Source organism: Anomalospiza imberbis, chromosome 2 (assembly GCF_031753505.1).
Source record: "Anomalospiza imberbis isolate Cuckoo-Finch-1a 21T00152 chromosome 2, ASM3175350v1, whole genome shotgun sequence".
In the NCBI taxonomy this organism is placed as follows: domain Eukaryota; kingdom Metazoa; phylum Chordata; class Aves; order Passeriformes; family Viduidae; genus Anomalospiza; species Anomalospiza imberbis.
Genome location: NC_089682.1, coordinates 12606063 through 12628831, shown reverse-complemented (window position 1 = coordinate 12628831; position 22769 = coordinate 12606063).

The window sequence follows — 22769 nt, the reverse complement described above, 5'->3', positions numbered from 1 at the left end:
ATACTAATGCTTTGGATGTCCATTTTCTCATCCATGCCTTGGGTCATGGGACTCCAGTAAAGCATTCATGTTTCTTTGTTGTATATGCTCAGTTTATCCTACACATCTTCTTGGACTTTGATACATTACATGCCCTGATTTTATGATAATTTGTTTTTTAAATTCATACCATACATGAATTTTGCAAGTTAACTCTTGCTGGTTTTCAATGCAGAATTTATTATTAGACTGTGCTAATATACTTTAGTTTTATAAAACTAATTCTGCTTATCCCTGTGGTAAGGTGACTAAACAAGGCTTGTCTAGAAAATTGACTTCCAGCCTAAAAAACTCCCCTTATCAATGACAACTTGAAGGGATGATTTCTGCGTTGCACATTTCCCTCTGTAGTGTTGCTCCTGAGGAATGTCACTTGAAGCAGTTGCCTGTTGGTTTACCTTGGAGTGCTGTGGACTTAGTACTGCATTTTCTGCTCAATATTGGTAGCAAGCAGAGAAAAAAATAGAGAACGAAACAGAAGAGATGATCCTCCATTATAACTACTTTGTATAACATGACTACCAAGGGTACAATTTTAAAATAATTGTCTCCCACAACAGTATTATATATCCATGTCTTCTTTTTCCTGTAAAATATAGTTACATTAGATTCTGAATATTGTTAGTAATATATACTATTGTACAATATACTATTGTACAAATGTATACACGGTTATATTGCATTAATAAATGAAGAATTAATTTGTATGGGTTATGTGAATTGAGCAAATACAGAAAATTATTGCCTATGATTTTTTCAGGGCTTCTGAGAGAGATGTACAGGAGAGGTCATTTCCTTCTGGAAAGCATGAGTATGAATATTAGATTTGTAGCTAAAACTAATCAAATTGCATACTATATAAGGGATATATACACTGGAGGTGTTTCAGTGTATTTTTCCCAATATATTCCCATGATTTGAATGTTTTTAAATTAAGTCACCCCTCAGTAACACAGCATAATTAATTTCAAATTTGCATAGTTATTGGAATAACTGGGGGAAAATACTAGAAATTGAAAGTCTCAGTCAACTCAGAGTTTACTGTTCTGCTTTTGACCATGTATTTCTGCAAACTTTCATTTCTGATACATGAATAAATTCTGACCCACAGTTAAGACACAAAATCCCTGTTAAGAAAATCTTTCTTTTCGCTCTCAATCTTTCAGTGCCCTGATGACTTTATATAGAGCAGTATATAAAGGGGTGTTCTAGAAAAATGGATTTTGACCTGGAATCTAGATTTTCACCAGAGATTTACCAGCATATTTTAACGTAACTTGGAATTGAATGTTTAGAAGCTGATTAATAGTCAGGCCTGCTGGCTGGATTCCTTGAAAACATGTGGTACCAGTAATCAGTGTTACCAATCAGGATGCTGTGACAACTTATATTTGCAGTCAGTTGAGTAAGAACTTGTTTCTAAACAAGACCTGCCTCTGATTTTGGTACAAATGAAAATTATTTTTGATGTCATTTACCTTACATATAGTCACACAGTTGGAATAAGGAAAATCACTGCCTTTATAAGCCAACAGATCCTGTGGCTTGCAGTTTAAAGGACGTCCTTTGTCATGGAAACTTCCTCTGCCTTTCACATTAATGCCTTAATGACTTATCACATATCTATTAAAGGTCTGAGGATGTTTCACTTCACACTTCTGATTCATTCTCACAGTAATTCCCTACCAAAACTTGTATTTCTGTCCTTGGTACTAATCAAATTTTTTTTTATTATTGCAGTTAAGAAAACTTCAAGCAAACCTTTTTAAGATCTTAATGATGACTGCTTTTGCAGGGGTCATTCAGAGAGTAGGCATCTCAAACTTTTGTTCCTACACTGGATGAAGTGCACTAGTCTTAACCCTTCAGATGTTAAACTGGAGTGCAGTAGCACCACTAATATCAGCACCTTTCATGCCTGTTGCTTGTTTTTATTCTCTGACTGTTCTCCAAAGCAATATTCAAGATGTAGGATCACATCCATTAAATTTCTTGGGGGGACAAAACCAAGAAAATTATTTTTAAATTTTTAGTCTGTGAGATTAATGCACTCATTTGAGCTCATGCTGGGAACTCATCCCAGTGCTGCAGAGTCAGTATCTAAGGGGGGAAAGACAACTGCTTTTGGTCAGGGCTGGCAGCAAATTGAAGAACAAGGTAAGGCAGAGGAAACTACACTCACACCATCCCACAAAGTTAGTTTGCCTCTCTGAATTCTCTGCATTTACACAACAATGGGGTGATGCAGGGCACTGAGGAGAGGAGGAGTCTGTGCTAGGGGGAGGATCTTCCTGAACCGAGGGTGTCAAGGCAGACCATGGCACGACCTTTTATTTCTGCCACTTCCCGTATGTTGCCACTTTCCTGGGAAGAAATCCTACTGCAGTCACAGCCCTGCAGCCGAGATATCTCCCTGAATCTGCAGCATGGGGACTGAGCAGTTGCTGTTTGGCACCCCTCAGGTCTGACATCCTCCTCTGAAGTGGGATCTGGTCTTCAATTTATTGAGTGCTCCTTCTGCATTTCCTACCCTGTTTCAGCCCAGATGATAGAGAATGAAGGAGATGAAAAATAATCCACTGTTGCATACAGGTAGACATATAAAATAAACGCCTTATAAAATATGGTTTATGCCCTGCTACTCTAGCTAAGCTAGCAGCCAGCTTGTGACTTCCTGTGTGAAAAATCATAAGAATGAAAGCAGTTAGCACAAAAAACACCTCTGGTAACAGAACCATTTGCACCTGCAAAACCAATAAATCTATCCCATGAGAATCAGTGAAGAAGATGAGTAAACTATTTAAGAATAGAGAGTCTTAGCATGTACACACAAAACACCTTTTAACCAATTAACTGAGTGGCAAGGAAACTACTAGCCAATTGGAGTTGAACATGAGATCTGTGAAAACTGTATAAAAATGACTTATGTGAATAAAGAATTGGTTTTCCTGCATGAAGAAATGGAGTCCTGTCTGCTTACTACTGCAACAATCCACTATTAGAAGAATTCAAACACTCTCACCAGGTAATTCTGGTGGAAATGGAGAGTAGGCTGTTCACTGGAACAGCTCATCTGTCAGATGGGAAAGGAAGGGGTGATTACTTCCACCAGGGAGGTGGGAAAGATCAGATGGGGGCGAGGTGGCATCACTCATCTCAGATCAGTCAGCACAGCTGCAGCTGGGAGAGGATGTCCTTCTCCACCCATTGTACTGGGGTAGACTAATTCCAAATCTAATAAGTATCTTCAGCAGTTTCACAGGGTGAATTTGGGTCCTGATGAAGGATGAGTCATATCCCATGAAGGAAGTCAGAAATACTGTTATTGATGCTTTCTTCATGTAAGTTATATGGAAGATACAAGTTTGGGAGCCTTGATTAAAAAGCTTCTACATCTCAGTTTTTTCCCTTGTTTCATATCTCATTTGAGTGAAGATGGTGAGACTGTTGTTTTGTTTGGACTTCTGCAGTGCCAAAAAAAATGGAGGATTTCTGATAAGAAATAAAAATTGCACTTTCTTACTTCTTTTATCTCTATTAGTGACAAAGAGTTTCAGACAAAAATAGAGAAAATATGTACAGAAAACTTTGATTACAACTCAAATAATCTTTATTTTCCTCTAATTTTCTCTTCAGTACAGGAAGTTTAGCATATTAAATTATCTTTTCATTAGCTTCAAGCATCAACTACTTGAATTTAAAATGGAATAATTTTATATCCCATTTAGCATTAAGGAAAACAATTAGAGTTATCATTCCAAATAAGTATAAGATATTTTTTATGATTTTTTTGGTGACACACTTTGCAGTTTTAAATAAATGTTTCTGGATTGCATTTAACTCCATTAACTTCTAGAAAAATCAGATTTTTTTTCTCTTTTCTTCTTTTTTTTACTTTTTTTTCTCTTACTCATTTCCTGTTCATCATTAAATGCCGTGTTGCTCTTCTCAACACTGGCATAAGGAAGTTAGTAGTTAGTTTTGTAAGCTGCAACATTTAATCCAGATCAGGCAAAGGCATCGTAATACCCCTGGCTGTGCCTTCAGCATCAGTGGTATTCAGTATTCTCAGCTGGTCAGCCACCCAAGTATTGACAAAATATTAGCTTTTACCCTCAGACAGGAGTGGGTGTGGTCTGTCTGGCACAGCCTCAGGCAAAAGTCCAGCTGTCAGGGAGAGGAGGTGGGAATCTATATTGGAGACCAATATTTTGTAATATATTTGAAGGGTTTTGTAATGCCATGTTACGTTTGGTGCTGGGTTTTGTTCAGTCCACATGAGTCACCCTCTAACAGAAAAAGAGCAAAAAGAAAGCAAGGAAAACTAATCTGCAATAGCATATTTCATACTTTGAGGTCACAAATAAATTGAATTACAAGAAATTAATTTTTAACTAAATGTATTTGGCATCAATCACTATCAGGCTTTCAGAAAACCTGATGTACTACTAAAAAATTATAAAATATTAACTCTTCTTCTTTCCTTATTTGAAACTTTTTTTTTTCAATAACAAAAATCACACTGCTAGGTAAAATATAATAAATAAAAAAAAAAAGAGAGATTGAAGATATTCTACTCTGTCTACTAACACAAGTAAATATTTATGTCAACATAGACAATTTTGTGGGAGAGAGACAGTCAAAGAGTAAGGAACAATCTGTAAATAGTACACAGATAAAAAATTCAGGGATGTAAAGTGGAGTGGGGATGTTTTTCTGTTAGGTGCACTAATAATGCATCTAATTGTATACTAAAGACATACAGAAAAAAATGAGTTAGCAAGATATTTTGATGCAATTTTATACTGCAACTTATAAATTCATACTGGACTGATCATTAGGTAAACATGACAAAGGAGGAGAGGAAAATTCTTAAAAAGAAAACAACACTCCATGTGATGATCTAGCAGAATATCGATATCTCTGAGAACAGACTTTGCTCATGAGGCTTGGCATCACTTTTCCCTTGGAGCTGTGTAGCAAGGTTCCAGAAGCAGCAACCATCACACAGTGTGGTCTCAAGTGGACAGCTGAAATCCATTTTCTTGGGATTGGTGTGTAATCCAAGTGATTAAATAAAGAATTTCAGACATGTATGAGTTTAGGCTGTTTCATCACTCCCATAAAAGTGTCTTTGTAGACTGGATTTCTAAAGGAGTTTTGGAGGAAGCAATACTTTTAAAAAAGTCAGGTCTTGAACTTTCTGGACTCTAGTGCCTAGGAAGCAATATTTTCCAAGAGGACTTTATATTCTTATGCTTTTCACAGGAGAGGTACTTTTGGAGAGCAGAGTGGCTTTGTTAGCATGTGTGGGGTTTGATCTTGTGATAAGTTGAGTAATATATTAAACAATATTTAACAACAGGGTTTTTCTTAGCTCCTCCTGCTCTTTATGAAAATGCCAGATAATTTGTAAATCCTATTAAAAATAATCTGAAAATCTTGCTAAAAGTTTGCCATTGGCATCTGCCCATTTTGCATGGGCTCATATGGAGATAATTCACATGGGATACATCTCCTTTTTTCAGACCATGACCTGTTATTTACAAGTGAAGCCAGTACTACTTATCTACACTGATCAGAGTAATAGTACAAAAATGCTGCATTTAGGCAAAGTTCATTTACCTGTCTGCTTCTTGATATGAAGTAAATTTTTCCCATCATTTTTCAGCTCTCCTTTATGTACTTGTACATCAAACTAAGGATTTATCCTGCTATAAGATGGATACTACTTAGAAACAAGCTAGTGTTATTTTTAAATATATACTGTAAGCCTAACCAAATCATAAGTGTTTCCTTTATCTTTACAGAACAAAAATTATTAACTCAACAATGAATTGCAGCACTGTCTCAACAATGTTACTCCTTTAGCTATTGGGAATTAACATATCTTTTAAAAAACTTGATAATCTGTACTTTCAGAAAATAATTTCAGCATAGAGATGTGCATCTAAAGATACGATTTTCACCTATTTGTAATCACTCATTCTGCTTTTTAATAACTGAAACATTATTATTTATGCTATGAAAAAGTCTAGAAAAACAATAATAGATATTTTAAATGCAACTTGAACTAGAAATATATTTTTCTTATATTGAAATAAAAATGCTTAGAAAGTAGTTCTAAGAAGAAAGGAAAAACAAACAAACAAACAAAAAAAAAAAAGCCCCACAAAACCAAAAAAACAACCAACCCTTTTCTGAGATTTATTTTTGTGCTTCAATCTGCTCCCAAATCAAAAAGAATTGCAGATATCAGGCGGGTCGAATCTCTGAATTAACTGGATTTTCTGCTAAGGATTTCATCTCACAAGAGATTTCTGTCCATCATTATCATGTAAAAATCTTACTACACCTTACTTGAACCTTTCAAAAGCATGCATAAGGGTAGGGTGGGGGAAGGTGGGGAAGAAAAGGAAAAGCACTATGGAAAAGGAGGACAAAACATGCTGCCCTTTGGAGGTTATTGCAGGACAGGAGTGCAACAATGCAAACCCAGGGTATATTTTGGCCTTCGCAAGAAACCAAATTTCTCTTCATCCAGAGTTCTGGATGTACAATGCTTTGTTTTCTCTTCTTCCTGTATTTCAGCTCAGTAATGTTGCTAAAACAGATCTGTGAGTGGAAAAATGGATACATTAAACGGACATCCCGTGATTCCCTTAGTATGAACAGTAGCAGGAATAGTGTTGGTACACTATGCAGCAATTAAGCTGCATTTTTTTTCCCCTCAAGATTGGAAGCATACTAGAATTCATGAAAAAATCTAAAATGCTTAATTTTAAATGTATCAGAAATTGTTTTCTGTGCATGATTTTAGTCTATGTTGCAGTTTGTCTGGTTGGTTTTCTTAAAACAAGGAACCGAAAAATACTCTTAATAATTATAATGACTGTAGCAACAGTTAGTCTTATACTGCTTCCCACCAAGATTTTGAGGTATATTAAGAGCAGCTGTACAAAAAAAAAATACTTATGATCCACAAATGTGAGGTGAACACACTTCTGCTTCATTAAACATAAATTTGTTCTCAAACAATAAATGCAGAAACATGGCAACAGGAGAAAACTCTGAGGATGTTGTCATCAGCTGAGAAAGAAACTTTACATGGAAATAGTGCTGAGAAAGAAATTATGGTGGTATTTACAAAGCAATCCAATTTTATTCACACAGCTGTGTCTGCTGCCAGTCCAGGCAGGCAGTGACACTGCTCCTGGATGTGAAAAGGCTCTGGCTTATGAATGCATAGACAGGGTGGAAGTGACTGGGCAGGTAGCCTCTTCACTTTCAGCCCACCTTCATACCAGCCTGCTGTGCTACAGCAACGTTTTGAAGCAAGGGCAAACAAAAAAAGGGGGGCTTGAGAGGAAGAGTATTCAAGAGCTGAAGGGAGAAGAGAAACAGTAGGTGATTACTGAAGCTGACATTTATCATAAGAAATAGCTTAGAACCAAAGCTTCATCCTGATTATTCTGATTTCCTCAATTTACACTAAAGTGAGTAATATGTGATAAATGGCAAAGAGGCCTTCATTAAAAAGATATGGTAATTCACTATATTTTTACTAATTAGCTCACTTGTGGCTTTCAGTACTCTTCAAGTTCTGGTTATAATCTTCTAACTAATTGTTGACTGCAAACAGAATAAAGTTATACAGCTTACATAAGGATTCCCAGAGAGAAAAATATTTGCTTTCTGTGATAGATCCAAGCTGTTTTCCTATATCATCATTTGTCTTCAGTATAAGAAAGAATGGAATATCTTAATGTGGTGATGATGTGAGAATAGTATTCTCACATCAAAGTAGTAAATACAAAATGTATTTACTACGTTATACAGTTACATTTTCACTTCCCTGGTATTTTCTGTGAAAATAAAATGACTCTGATTTTAAATATGTTTATTTGGTTTTTTTTTAATATTAGGGTCAAATAATTATCTTACAGACAGTCAAGGTTGATTCAAATTCTGGCTTTCTGTACGAGAAACCATTTTTTTTGGTACTGTAAGTTTCACTTTGTATCTATCTGCTACTGGAAACAGCTGCATTGGAGAATCCATCAGTATTTTAAACAGCACTTATTTTCTTGATAATGCCTGGAAAACACAACGTGATTTCAAGTGTTACTTGTTCAGTACTATTTGTAGGCACAGTTGGAGAGCCTGGGTCACAGCCTGGGTAGAGGTTCTTAATACGACTTCACTACACTGCTACATATAAGTTTCCCCTACCCATGTCTCTGAAGACTTTTCTTTTGCTTTTTGCCCTGCTTTCTCTTCCTCTTAAGATCAATATTCAAGATACCTACTATACCATAATGCTCTTTCCTCTTTCTAATTAGTTTCTATCTTCTGTGGTTCACCAGACTCCTAATATAACAACAAAAGCACAAACCACTATTTTTTTTCCTTGCTCAGCTGTCTCCAACATTCCTTTGTCCTCAAAGTCTTAAGTTCTGTTTTTTTGGAAAAATATAGACACACTGTGCTTGTTCATATATTTGAAGATTCTAGCTCCCACATAGCTAACACACTTAACTGGACAGAACCTTTAAAAATTCAACAAAAGCAGGATCCAAAGCTGCTCTTTCTAAAGATGAAGGTCCTGTGCAACTCAGACACTGCATATGGGTGAAAGCTTGTCCTTATATAAGTAGGGTTAAAGTTGTTTCAAAATTAGAAAAAAAAAGAAAAATTTTTCGTTTGTATTTTCTGTAAACGACCCTAAAATCCTTTAAGATACTTCTGTAGAAACAATATTTCCTTCATAATCTAAAAGCACAAACTAGAGAAATGGTAAGAACAGATTAAAAATAAAATATGACTTTTTATTTTTTTAACTTACAGAGGTATTTCCATTCCCCATTAGAAAGCTGAAATACATTCTGATGACAGAGTATTATGTTCATCACTTATAAATGTAAGATTTTCTCCAGGATTCTTTTTCTGAGCTCTCTTTCTCTATAATTATTCAACTAGCATAGTTCCTCAGAAAGAGAGCAGATGGATTAAATAAGCAAGCTGATTGAAAGAAATGGATTATATAATAAAGTATAAATGCATACTGGACTTAAATAATGAGAACAATTTGCTTTCAAATTGCTTTTTTTCATCAAAGGCAAAATAAAGTCTTTAATATTTCATTTCTGAATCTTGTAGATGAAAAATCTACAACTATTCTCCACAGGACACCAGATCAAAACAATACAAATTAACCACAAGTCTAATTTTAAGTTAACAGCTAAAACTGTTATAACTATTATAACTCTTATAACTCTTCTAGTTCATTTAAACAAACACATATTCTAAAATACACAGTAGATATTTTAAAATGGTAAAACACAGCTTGTATACTGTTTGCCTCATTATAAAATAATTACTAAAAATGAAATTCTACTAAATCTTTTCAAAGTTATTTAGTAAAATTAAATTTCATTAAACATTATTGATTTGATGATCTTGTCAAAATGTTACTGAAGTATGAAGGGAATGACAACTGTTGGAGTTCTTACATGATTTAGGAATAATGATGCCTCCAACCCATTTGGTAATCTACAAGGTTTATTAGAAGGCAGTTTAAGAGATTAAGAATATTCAAATCAGAAATACAGAATTAAGTATCAGCAACACACCCATTGAAATAGATGAGTATTTAGTAATTTGGTGTTCCCAAATAAGAGAGCTCCTTTGTGTGTGAGGTTATGATTAAGCATTCACTGTCATGGGTCAGTGGCAGTCATCTGAAATGCAAATGGCCTGATTTGATTTTTCCATAACATTGGAGTTATTGCAGCAGATTATCCTGAGGGCTGATACTTCTGTCCCTTGTTCTTTTCCCAGAACGAACTTAGCAAATGTGTATATATAAAAGTCAGCTGGTGAAGTATAAGCCTTTAAAATTATTTCAAAGGAGAAATAACTTCATAAAAGAGTAACAAAAGCTCTCAATGAAGATTCAAATAATGAAGAAAAATATTTTCAAGCAGGATTTCAGTCGGCTTTAGCCACAAAGTCCATGCTTACCAGTTACTTATATTTAGAAACCAAACAGGGTGTCATCTTTTCTTAACTGAAGGTACCCTAAATCTTTAACTTTCTGCCCATTACTCTCTTTGCTATTTCCTGCCTAGACCACATTTAGAGCCAGCAGGTGAGTGTTCTGACAAGTCACACAAGTAAATATCCCTAGGCATCATCTTTCTGACAGAGAACTCTCCTGTATAGAAGAGTTCCTCCTCACTCTTAATGAACCTTCTCAAAATGACCTCTGAATTCTGGATCTGGACCAAAAGACTGAAGATGTCATCTGGAAAACTACCAGGTGTGAAGAAGGGGAAGGTCAGATATAGCTGCTTTTCATTTTGGTTGTTATAACTCCACACTCAGCAAGACATCTTTTTCCAAGCTGTAGATTACCTAACATAAAAAACACTTCTATTTTCTTCCTCATGAACATGTATAAGGCCCTATTGGCAAAGTGTTTGTAATTTTGCCTTCATATAACTTGCAAACTTATAAAAGCACTTAATTCTGCAATACCACACATTTAAAATCGTGCCCTTATTAGCTATTATTATATTATGTAACAAATTTACAAATATACATTGATCAGCTTTATTAAATGGGTAAGACTAGTTTAATAAAAAATGCTATATAAACTATATAGCAATACAGTTTCTATATAAAATGCTCTATTTTTTCCTAGAAATTTCTCGATTAAATTGAATTATATATTATTCTAGGCTCATAAAGAAAAAAGTACCTATTCAGAGATATTGATTGGTATGAACAAATAATGCATTTTAAAATAAATAATTTCTAGTTAGTTCAGATTTTAAGGAACCAAGAGACACTTCCAATTCAATTGTCTTTGTTCTTACGGGGGACCTCAACTTGATAAAATCAACTGGGAGGATCCCATAGTTGGCCCAATCTCGGTCATTAGATTTCTAAAAAATTAGATGACAGCTTGATGGAAGGTACTAAGGGACCTGACTACAAAGGATGCCCTCCTTGATCTTTTTGTCAACAGACTGGATCTTGTGAGTGGAGTTTGGTGGCCTTCTTGGCCACACCGACCATGACCAAGTTTAAAATCCCTGTTTACAGGAGGGAAAGTGTAGCAAAACCTCAGCTCTGGACAAGAGAGAAAGAAACTTCAGGCTGCTCATGGAATTAGTAAGTGAAGTCCCCCGAGATAACATTTTTGCATATGCTGGGCCTATTAGCGCTGGTCACTTTTTAATTGCCTCATAAGGGAACAGGAGCAGAAAATTCCTAAATGTTGGAAATCATGCAGACGGGGTAGAAGGACAGCTTGGCTGAGCAGGGATTTTATCTTGGAAATAAGGTAGAAAAGGAAGGTATATGCAAAATATAGGTGACATGAGAAGAATACAGCGATGTTGCTTGCCAGTGTAGGGGGAAAATTCGTGTGAACAAAGCTCAGCTGGAGCTGAAGCTGGAAAGAATTGTGAGGGACAATAAAAAGAGTTTTTTTTTCAAATATATTAATTGCATTGAAGAAATAACATTAGTCCATTACAGAATGGGGATGGGCACCTCACAAACAGGGACATGAAAAAGGCAGAGGTGTTTAACGCATTACTTGCCTCCATCTTCCACATGGAGGGTGGACCAAGGGAGTCTCAGTGCCCTGGGCTAGAGGACCAAGACTGTGGCATTGATCAACTTCCAGTTCCTTGAACTTTTGTAGGACTGGTCCTTCAGTTAGATCCCTACAAATCTATGGCATCTGATGGAATTCACCCAAGAGTCATCAAAGAGCTGCTGATCTCATTGCAAAGCATCTCTAGATCAATTTTGAGTGGCCTCAGGCATCCAGAGACTTCCCAGCTGACTGGAAGCTGGTGAATATCCCAATTTTCAAGAAGGGCAAGAAGGAGGACCCCAGAGACTACAGGCCTGTCAGTCTCACTTCAGTGCCCAGTAAAATCATGAAAAAATTGTTCTGGGTGGTATTGAAAAACACCTGGAGGACAACTTAGTCATACCTAATATAGCTTCATGGGAGGAAAATACTGCTTGTTGAACCTGATTTCCTTCTATGATAGGCTAACTTATCTAGCTGATCTAGGAAAGCCAGTAGGTGCAATCTTTTTGGACTCCAGCAAAGCTTTTGGTACTGTCCCTCACAGGATTCTTCTGGACCAAATACCCAGACACGAACTGGATAACTCTATTATGTGATGGATATCATTAATATCTCAACTTCAGATTATGACTGTTCCACTGGATTCTGTGCTTGGGAACTGTTTTTTATGACAAACCCAAAAATTTTATTCCACTCTATATTTTATTTTATTTCTCTAGAGGTAGTTCAAAATATTTGATTAGAAGCTAGAACTTAAATGTCAAAATATCAGTCATATTTTATAATTACTGAAAAGTGTACTAAACTTGGTGTGAAATGATTAGTGATTTCACCTGTTTGCATACAAATCAATTACACAATTAAAGTAAGCAAATTCCTTTAAGGGTACAAATATTCCTTTAGGGGTATAAATATATTACTCCTCAAAACATTTTAAATTTTTAATTTCTATTTTTAATTTATATTCAGCAATTTTTTAACAGCCATTAGTACCTTGGGAAAAACATTTTTGTTAAAAGACTTTAAGAAATTGCTTAAATGTCAGTTATTATTTTGCCTGAAATAGCTATTTAATATATGCTGTACTATTCTAGTTTTCAATTACATTAGGAGTGGGATGTTGAAATGGTAAATACTTTAAACATCTTTAAACATTGTTTTTGAACCAATTTTAATCTTCCTGTTATTGATAGATATTTATTTTATATATATATTATTTCTATATCTTGCTATGCACATTCTGTGTAATTTACTACAGAAATGGAGTGTTTATGTTTCTGAAGGATAGAGTGTAGGAAGTAATTTTTTATTTCATATTATTATTCACATATATTATTGATATTAATTTTTTAATACTGGTATCGGCTTTACCATTAGGTTACTATACAAGAACTTTTTTTCTTCTGGAAATATTGGTGATTTATTTCATTTTGAAGTGTTAAAACAATTTATAAAGGCCATAACAGTGCTTTTGTCAATTGGATTCAGATGATAGTAGAGACAAAACTCAGAGAAGACAAAATGATTTTAAGGTGTTACATCAATTAAAGTTATATGTGCCAAAGAATATTTCTAGACATCACATGTCAGAAATAGCCTCAAAAACACATACCTAAAATTTTAAAAGAAGTTTGCAAATTATCCAATCTATAGACTAATTTCTTTTACTTTGTAATTCTCAAGAGACATCTTGGAGATGTACTCTGCCTCAATAACTTTCCCTTCAGAGTAAAAACCCATTTAAATCTGTTGTTTTCAATATGCCAGGATATGCTGTGCCACTGAACCATTTGTGCAATACTCATTCAAATAAATGGAGTCCCAGTGTCAAGCAATTTAATTTAGTGAGTCCTGGTAACCTGACTGATGCTTTTATCTACTGTGTTCACAAAAATCTTGCAGGGCAGAGACAGTTTTCAAACAACACCTCTATCTTTTGTGCATTATTAACATGTAGAAGCCTCACTCAGGGCAGTGGCCCTGCATCTGATCTGATGACTAAACTCACAATAAATTATAATCCTCATCTAAGAGGAAAGCAAAAATCAGTCCTGTGTAACACATGGGATAAAAGGCTTCCTGATGTTTTTCTAACTGACTACCAGATGTTTCACTGATCATCTGTGGTATTTAATTTTCTAGTCATCAGTAGGACTCCATAGCTATGGTGTTGCACTCCATAGTGACCCTGACCTCTTTCCAGATTGGTGCCAAAATCTTCTCTACCACGGATCTGCAGGAAGGAGGGTATAGGAGAAAGGGAAATTAAATAATTTCTCGTAGCCTTTTGTTCTGTGTTGATATGATTTCCATCCCCAGTGCAGCACTGCAGCTGTTCTATAATGGGAACAATTTGCTAGCAGGGCAGCAGCAGGGGAAAACAGACAAATGATAATAATAACAGTATGGTATCCCCCCACGTCCTTAGAATCGAAAAGACCGTGGCTTTTTTCTGCCCTTTCTGTTTGGGGCAGTTTATCCAGACAGCTTATACTGCTTACAGACAGTTTGAAAGCAGGAGCCACCCAGTTAAAATAGGAAGTAATTATTGGATGATACAGTCAATAGACTTTAAGGAGGAATGAACTACTATGATAAATACTAACATGTTTCCCTAAGTTCATTATAGCACACAAAAGGAAGTTGTCACTCAGGTAGGGATGGGTCAGCATCAACACATCCTCAGTGTTGCTGAGTTGCAGCCTTCCAGATCCCTGTTTCATTTCCTTAGTGCTATAAATATTTTGTGGTAGTACTTATCCTGTTGAATCCTGTCTTGAGAACTGCCTTATTTTCAATAGTTAGGATTCTGTCTGCCACTCTCACTGTTTTTCTTAACCTTTCTTTGCTCCACTCTGCAGATTTTCTTGCAGATTTTTTTTTTTTCCCACCCTAGAAACATTCTCAGGAATTTAAGCTGTGGCTGCACAGATATGTTCATGGAAACCAGGCCTTGGTCTCTGGCCCTTCATGAAAGGAAATGTTGCGATTTCAATGAGGATCAATTTGGCAAGCTTTGGTCCATTTTCCTGCACTCCACGTCATCCCATGACATTTTATAGTTTTCCCTTGGGCACAGATTATTTTTTTTTCCCAGCATTTAATTTCATCAATTTCTTCTCCTGTGTTTTCTTTTGATTTCATTCCCTGATTTGGGGATTCCAGTAAATATAATTTTGCAAGGTTTTGTCCAGTTCACTTCACACTCCACTGCCCAAAGACTAGTCTCTTCATACCTTTCTTCTTTGCACCACCCATGTGCTGGGCACTCAGTAAAAGGCTACTTTTACTGTTCCACTTGGGATTTACTGTCATATGCTTGGGATTAGCCTTGAAATAAGCACAAAGCCCAAAGTTCCAGGGACACTGCAACTACAAAAGTCATGCCAAATGGAGCATGGCACTGCCTCAACATTGCTCCCTTAACATCTTTCTGCTTGGCACCACTCATGTGCTCGGCACCTCAGCAAAAGACTGCTTTTATAGTGTTCCTCTTAGGGTTAGGTTTAGGCTTAGGTTCAGGGTTGGGAAAACCACAAAGCCCAGAAGAGACCCTGCAACTAAAAAGGCATGCCAAGGGGAGCACAGCAGTGCCCCAACATTGCTCCCTCCACCACCTTTCTTCTTGTCACCAGCCTCAACCAAAGGCTGCTTTTAACGCTCTGCTTAGGGTTAGGGTTGTACTTAGGGCAAGGGAAATGGAGGACTACAGCCAAATGCGTTGTGATGAAATGAGGGGCAATGAAAAGGTCTGAAACTTACCATAAGTAACTTCAGTTCCAAAATCAGGGAATGAAGTCAAACAAAGAGAGGAGAAGAAATTGATGAAATGAAATGTTTAAAAAAAATCTGCACCAAAGGGAGCACAATAAAATGGCATGGAATGACATGTAGTGCAGGGAAATGGACCAAGGCTTGCCAAACTGATCCTCACTGAAATCTTGAAAACAGAGAAGAAAGTGTGACAAACACTCTGAAAACAAGATATGATAAAATAAATTGTAATTGAAAAAAACCCTAAAATTTGGTAATGGAGTGACTACAAGCCAACTGATTTTGATGAAATAAGTTGCAGTGAAAAGGACAGCGCAGAAATCCAGATCCCTTGAGGGGATTTGGAATGGGGATGTGACAACTTGTGGCTGGGGAGAATCTGCATAGCCTGGAGAATGCCCTGTTCCTTTGGAATGTCCCTCATTGAGCTTGTAACCTCCAGCAACACTGCCCCTCCTCTGTTTCTCTCACCAGACAGCAAGAGTGTAAACCAGTACTTTGTCACACAGATTGAATATGAAAATGTCTAACAGATAATTTTTCTCATGAAGAAGATGCCATAATTAATCAGAGATATATAATTGGAGTGCAGGGTCAGGGTAATCCTAGGCCTTTTTTAACACTAAACCACGAAATACTAAATTTTATTTTCTTTTGTGCTTGTTTGAGGGTTTTTCTTTTACAATAGGAATGTCATAAAATGTAAAAGTGTAACAAGTTGCATTTTTCTCATATTTTTCTTAGGCAATTTTCTCCACCCATTGGAGGAAGACAGACAGGACCATTGGCAGCAGCAAATTCCCATCATTGCATTAAAAGGACACTATTCTCCTAAATAACTTGAAATAAAAAAAAAAAAAAACCCAAAACACATGCAGTAAAGCTTTTATCAAAAAAAAAAAAAAAAGTACTTTTTTAAAAAAAACGGAGATTGTGGCAACCAAATTTGCAAATAGGAAAGAGTTAACCACTTCATAAAATCTTAAATAAGCAATGGGATATTAGTTCTAATCATGCTCACAGGGCTTAGAGGCTGTGAGCTTACACCATAGGCACAGACCTGAAGTTTCTGGTGGTCCTGTTGTGTTGTCTGATTTATTTCAAACCTCACTAATGCAAGTTCCTGAATAATAACTTTCTGAGTTTATTGTTACTTTCTACTTATTTCTGAACAGGTTTATCTGCAAACTTATCTGTTTAGGAGTCCTATGGTAGTTTGTCTAATTGTTCCTGAAAACAGCTTTTCAGGAATTACATTTGACCATGGTTTATGAAAAGAAGAGATTTGTAGGAGTAGATAATAGTTTTTATGGCACCATCTGAAATCACTGGAGAAAACAATAGTCACACAAGTTTGCTTCCATGTTGAAAAGATTGCTTGTTGTATATCTCTTCGAAAACATCAATTTGTTGCAGTAAAGATATAGTCTTCTACTATAAACCTTGTTTTTTCTGTGTTCATTAACCTGTCATTCCACATTGAAACCATTTCTTCTAAACAGAGTGTAGAAATGGTTTATGAGTTTTAATTCTGTCTTATTCTGGTTGACTCCATATTAACTCTTAAGCAGAGATCTTGTTTATGATACTATTGATGAATATAGAGACTATACTTTTTAAATTATCCTTGGAAAGGTGATAATTTTTAAGTAATATTCTTCAATGGTATGGGGTTATTTCCTCATATTCTGAAGGACTCCAAGTAGGAAAACATAGCATTCTTATTTAATAGGCCAGGCAGTTAAATCAAAAAGCTAAATGACTTTCCCAATATCCCAGAGCAGACCTTTGGCAAAGCAAGTATTTATTTTTGGTGGTTTTTTCCCATCTTAAAATCACAAAATGATTCTTCCTTTCTAATGCAAACTGACTCAAAAGGAAGACGACATTTTAGAGAAAAGTTGGGGGAGAGAGGAACAGGGTTTTTAATACTTGCATTGTGTTTTCAGTTTTTTGGATTTTTTTTTTTCACTTGTAAAACCATTAGATGCCGTTCCCTTTTTTCTACAATTCGAGTACAATGCTCCTTCTTCCTGATCAGTATGCCTACTCTTTTTTTCCTTTAGCATTATTTTTTTAAGATATTTATTTTTTATTTTGTCATAATGGTTACAATTAAGACAGTAATTTATCTATTTGCTTTGAACTATTATAAAATTTTTTATCCTCTGTATCTGTCTTTCCTAATAAATAATAAAGCCCATTTAATAAATTTTTCTCTATATTCAAATTTAAACAGGAGTATGTATACATTTTAAAAATATTGCAGTTCTTGATGTATTATATACTGGTGTCTTTATATGCTCATTGATTTTATAGAAGGTCTCTGTCAAGAAGTATATGTGGATATATTTTTAACCTTAAAAATTAAAAAAAAATAGAGAAATTCTGTGAAATCATTTTTGAGAATTTAACTGAGAAAAGCTTCTGAATATTCTGCTTAATATTAAATAATTCAGGCCAAGTAACTTTCTCATTGCTTTTGTTTTTCAAGCTTGTCTGACATCACTGCTACAAATTTTTTGGTCTCTGTAAGCCTTATTTCTTTGATCACAGATATTTCATCATGCCAGCTTCCTGTTTCAGAATTAAAATTCATCTCAGTCTATGTTTTTGGTACCCCTATTTTGGAGCATGTGCAACTGTAGTCTGGGAGGGATGGTACAAGGAGGCTGTGCCGTCTAGCAGGTGATGTTGCTCAGGAGGATCTTTCTCAGATCTTCCACTGCCTTGCTTCAAGACTTTGAGCAAGTCACTTTATCTCTGTTTTCCAGTCCCATTTTCCTCTCACTTCACAGCTATATTTGCCTTGGGAAAGGTATTTGTGTCTCATAATGTAAAGCATGTAAAGATACCAATCACAAGTGGGTTTTCTGATGCTGTAATTCCAGTATCAAAAACCACCAACACTACACAGAATGAAAGTGTCACATTCCCATAGTGAGTCTCTGGGTGCTCCTCAGCTTTTTTTGTGCTCCTGGACCCAGAAAGGGGTTTCCCATTGACTTCAGTGAGAACACATTTAAATGAGTACCAATCCCTGGTAATCACTGTTCAAAAGCAAAAATGCAATATTAAGAAGGAGAATTTTATCTTCACTTTTTTTAATATGCATATTTTATTGTGACCTAGTTTTGATTTGTATATCTATATGTTAACTAGGTTTAGTCCCATTAAGTTGCTGTTTCATAATTAAAAGGGAAACAATTTCATACAGGTTGAAGAATCATAATTATACTGTAAGAAACTCCTCATTCATAAGGTAAATTGTGCTGTGGTATATGAAGGGATCAATATTGAGATGGTGTGATTTTTTAAAATTCTCTTATTCACTATAAAATAAAACCTTCTAATATTTTTTCTCTTTAGTTAAAAAATTTACCTTCCCAACCTTGTCTTTCGATTGTTGTGTTTGAACAGTCCAATTCTGCTGGGAGAGTATTCCTTATTAGCATTTGGAAACTTTCCTCTAGGATCAATAGAGCTCCATTATTTTGATGTTTCACACTGAATTTATGTCTTTAAAGAAACGTGACCAGGGATAGGTTTGTAAGTCTACCTTGTTTCATTTATTTCTTTTACCTCTGAGTATTTTAATTCTTTGCTATAGCTTAAAAAGTCTCTTCAAGCAGGGAGATAGCAGTTACTGTAACACATTTCACATTTGAAAATAAGTTGATGGAGACCTTAAGGGTGCAATGCTGGTTAATTGACAGCTGATGAACCACCTTGGAGTCCCCTGTTTCAGGTTATATTTAGCCATACTTACTAGTAAATTTCTGTTTTTAGTTTACAATGGGATGAAAACACTTTTTAAACAGCTTAATCAACTATTTATTTATGAAAAAATTTCAAATGGTTTGGAGTTTTTTACTTTCGAGTACACAAGTCAGCTGTTAGTTCTTAAAAACTATTGCTGTTATCCGGGCCATAGTTCAAGTTTTTTGTCACTATATATGCAAAATTAAGTACCTCTGTAATTGCAAAGAGAGGCAATAAGGGAGGAGTGTTCCCTAGGAGTGATCCTTGCAATATGTCTCAAAATATTGATTAGCTAAGGACACAACACTGCATTGCCTTTTACATGTTCATTGGGAGAATGATGGGTTCTGTTTGCTCTAGTAAGTCACTGTGTCATTCCTAATCAGACTCCTGTGGTGCCTTTGACCAGTGGTTGGTTACCCAGCAGAAGAGAGATTCAAATTAAAACAGATTTCTGAATGGGAATACAGCACACCACCAGTACAAAATTCTTATTTTCTCTTTCTTTTTCCCTTGTCTTTACTTGTGAGTAAACAGATGTGTGTCTGAAGGGAAAGAAGAGCATGACTACTTAATAACTGTTCTGAAACACAGATGGAACCTGAAGGTTTTTATTTTTACCAAGCCAGAGAAGGAAAACAGGTATACTGCATGTGCAATCTCCACTGCAATGAACCCATAATGGATCCTAGCTTTAAACTCTGAATATGCCTAATGGAAGCAATAGTTTGAATCTTAAATAATAAAACAAAGAGTTCTTCACTGCTCTTTAATCCCCTCTGGGAAGCCCAGTTAATTAAAGCTGTTTATTACAACTTGATCAAAAAGCCTAAATTCTGTGTGTCCTACATCTAGCTGCTACAATATTCTCTGTCATTGAACCCTCACGAGGCCCTGAAGACTTTGACTTGGTAATGCAGCCATCAAAGAGATAGACTAACTTACTCTTTAGTCAAGCTGTTTGTTTCAAGGTGCAGTACAAAACATGCTCTAGGCTTACCAAGGCTGCAGTCTATTTCCTCCTTAACATTATTCCAAAAAACTCCTTGCCATACTTAATTTAGCATTTGAATCAAATTAATAATTTTATAACAAGACTGGTGTGGAGGATGTAGGTTTCTCAGTTAGCATGGAACATTAATTGATGCAGTGGAATGCTCTCTTTGAGCAGCTGCTGTTATCAGTCCTGTGTTCCAAACAGCTGACACAGGCACACACATGCACACAGATAAGCTCATGAAACACCAAGATGAAGCAGTTAATTAAAGAGGGGAATGCACAAGTCAAAAAGAAAAGGAAAAGTCAAAAAAAAAAAAAAGGAGCACTTAGAGCTGCATTTCAGTCTTAATCATGAAGAGAAAAAAGTTGCACTACAACAGCTTCACTATCATTACTTTTTTTAAAGAGAAGTGTGATCACTGATGAATATTTTCTTACTTGTACTTGTTAAGTATTAACTGTAAACATGATCATTATGAGATTAAGCTTATAAAAACCAAAAAAAACTCATTTGCCTGGATTTTTCTTTGGCCATAGTGACAGCTCATGCTGGTAACAGTAATGACTCATATAAAAGAAATCTAATCTATATAAAAAAAATTAATCAGTGAGTAATTTAAAAACTTTTTGCTATAAATTCTTTACACTGGAAGAAAAGCCTCTATTGAATAATAAACTGGGGCAGGGAGTATCTTACCCTGTGTTCAATTCCCTTTTATCTCATAAAATACCAAAAAAATATAAAACACCTAGCCCCTATGCAACTGTTTTCAAAATTCAAGGTAAGAGAATGAGCATATTTCTTAAACTCTTTTTAGTTTTGGATGAAAGAATAAGTTTTCATTCCACCTAAGAGATTCTTGTGGCTTCTGCTTCTCTCATACAGGGTTCTTTATCGGACAGTTTTAAATATCAATTCCTACCATTTTACATTAAAAATAAAGCTTTGCAAATGATGTCTTAATTGATGATATTCAAATGATGTCTTTGTTGATGATATTCACTGAAAAAGCCAGATGATTTAAGCCATCTTAAGTATCTCCCATAGTAGCTTCTCTTTGGAAAGGGTAAGTGGATTTAATTTCCCATTTTCACAAAAGCGTAAACCTCCCTTGTGACACAGAAAGTCCTGCTCACAAGCTGAAGGCTCTGTAACTGATTTCTTTTTGTAAATGAATTGCCTCCAAAATAAAAGCAAGTAACTGGTATACTGCGTGGAAACAAAGCAAATATCCTGGTTTTGAAAATAAAGTAACCCCTGAATTCAAGGAAAACAGACACTAGAATAGTTGTTTCATGCTCTTACATAAGAGTTCCATTTTCTCCCTAAGAGTAGCACGATCCAACATCTCCACAAAAATGGTTAAGGGTCTGCAGGTGTGCATCAAAAGCCGTCAGCCCTGATCCCACACCTCTCAGGAAGATTTCTGCCACTTGGCCAGAGGCATTTCTACACCAGAGGTAAGGTTCTCCTTGACACTATTCCCTCACAGTACTGCTTTGAAACTTTGAAAGATAAGCAATGCCTGATTGTATGGCCAATCTGATTTGTCTGCATCTGCCACTCAGAGGGTCTTGTGCAAAAGGCTCAATAATATACCAGGACTTTCCAAAGAGCAGCCCCTACCCTTCTGCTTCTCTGGAACCAGTGTTACTTCCCTGAGGCTTTTTATGCAATCCAGCTGAAGTGCTTGCTTTGATACTTCATCCAAGAACACCTGTGGTTGCCTTGGTGCAGATGTAGTTTCTCCTTTGGAAATAAGGTGCTGTTCAATTTTCTCCCCAGTTTGACACCATCCTTCTGTAACTGCCAGCGACAGGCTGCAAAGTAGAGTCATTCCTTTCCTCGCTGGGGCTCAGCTGTGTGTTTCAACACACAGGGAAACTGGTGTTTGTGGACCAAAATAAACAGATCAGCATCTTAGGGTGAACAGGCAGAAAGGGTAGGTTTATATTATCTTTATTTTTAACTTTGCTTTTCAAGTGTGTTTTTCACATTAGCAACAGATTTTTTTTTGTTGGCATATATTTGTACCATGATCAGCTAAGACAAATCTCATAAAATTTCTGTGGTGTAAGTGACTTGTGTGTTGTAAATTATTTTTTGTCCTTTCAATTTATTCATATGTAAATACATAGTGTTAGACTATTTAGTGAATTCACATAATCCCTAGGAGACCATAAATATCTTGCTCTATCCCTGAAGGACATCCAGTAGATATACTGATTTACTAATATGTCCCCTGGCAAAAGGGCATTTTCATTTCAGAGATGTCTTTGTAACTGAATACTTTTACAGATTTAATCCCTTGACATTGCTTTCATGCAACAGTTAAACAACAAAGATTTAATCTATATCAAACTATTAAATCACAGGTAAAAAAGCAATAACATGAGAATCTACACAATAAATCACAATGAAAACAATGAAGAATATTATAATTCATGATTTTACCTTTACTGAAACACACTTCAGGCTAACTCGATCAGCAAACATTTTGACAATTGCCATCCTCATATAGGACGTTCATGCTGGAATGATTAGAGATTGATAAGAAAGTGAAAATCTTCACCAAAGCCA